Source organism: Rhinopithecus bieti, unplaced genomic scaffold, assembly GCF_001698545.2.
Source record: "Rhinopithecus bieti isolate Rb0 unplaced genomic scaffold, ASM169854v2 scaffold_53775, whole genome shotgun sequence".
Lineage (NCBI taxonomy): Eukaryota > Metazoa > Chordata > Mammalia > Primates > Cercopithecidae > Rhinopithecus > Rhinopithecus bieti.
Window position 1 is genome coordinate 367323 of NW_016820991.1, and position 1691 is coordinate 369013.

Here is a 1691-nt window from a genome sequence, read left to right on the forward strand (position 1 = left end):
CATGTTCTCACTCATAGGTGGGAACTGAACAATGAGATCACTTGGACTCGGGAAGGGGAACATCACACACCGGGGCCTATCACGGGGAGGGGGAAGTGGGGAGGGATTGCATCGGGAGTTGTACCCGATGTAAATGATGAGTTGATGGGTGCTGACGAGTTGATGGGTGCGGCACACCAACATGGCACAAGTATACATATGTAACAAACCTGCACGTTATGCACATGTATCCTAGAACTTAAAAGTATAATAAAAAAAATCTGTATTAATAAATCCAAATTCTGAAGCACAAAAAAAAAGAAATTGAAATTTAAGTACTTTTTTTAAAGCATAAATCTATCCATTAGAAGAACCTAGTCATATTACAGATTGAAACCAGGAAGTAAAGGGGACAGGAAGACAGGAAAGCCCTATAATGCCCTAAATTCTTGATCTTTCCTACAATGCAGTTAATAGACACCATCTAACATAGTTTGGATATGTGTTCTTGCCCAAATGTCATTTTAAAATGTAATCCCCAGTGTTGGAGGTGGGGCCCAGGGGGAGGTGATTAGACCTCTGGGGCAGATTTCTCATGAATGGTTTAGCACCATCCCCCTTGATAATGCCCTCACAATAGTGAGCTATTGTGAGATCTGGTTGTTTACAAGTGCATGGCATCTCCCCCTACACTATTCCTCTCTCTCTTGCTCCTGCTATGACCATGTGATGCACCTGCTCCCACTTTGCCTTCGGTCATGATGGTAAGTTTCCAGAAGCCTCCCAAGAAGCTGAGCAGATGCCAGCATCATGCCTCCTGTGCAGCCTGCAGAGCCATGAGCCGATTAAACCTCTTTTCTTTTTAAATTACCCAGTCTCAAACATGTCTTTATAGCAAGAGAGAATGGACTAATACACTATCTAAAATGGGTAAATCAAGGATTTACACGTATTATGCTATTTATATTCGTGTGCTGACCAGATAACTAAAAACAACCTATATCAACACAATCTATAGGGAGGAGAAACTTTACTTTTTATTGTATATCTGTACCAGCTGTTTGAATTTTTAAACGTGAGCACATATCCTTTAGCCACATATGTACCTATATTAACGTGGAGCCTTCTTCTTCCACATTGAACTCAAGTACAGCCTCAGTTCTAACTAATGGCCGGTAGGTGTCACTAGGTCCTCGGGCTGTGCAGGGCTCTGAGCAAAGTAGCTAGGAGAGCTGACTGCTCTGTCTCTTTGGGACCCTGACAGGGAACGGGGCAAAGGGAGGCAGCAGCTGGAGGCCAGTGGCTTGCCAGCAGCAGAGCTGGCATTCTCCACATAGCTGCAGTTCTCAGGGCATGGGCAGCCCCAGATGGCACCATCATGGGGAAAATGTGCCGGTGGAGGCAGTTCACAGAAGGCTGGCCCGGGCCAACCTGCATTAGGAGGGCAGAGACTGTGAGAAAGCAAAGGAAGTCAGTGGTGAGAAAACAGAAACTGAAGCAGAGAGCAGTACTTGCATCAAGCGAGAGTGCCTGACCCACCTTCCCTAGATCCGCCACGTGCCAACTTTTGACTGCAGCAAGCTGCTTAGCCCAGGAGAGCTGAGCATCCTCACCTGGGAGTGGGAAAAGAGCAGTACCCACCCCGCGCAGTTCTGAAGACTAAAATATTCATAAACATTTTAGAAACTGCTTCTTAGTTTGGCAATTTCCTA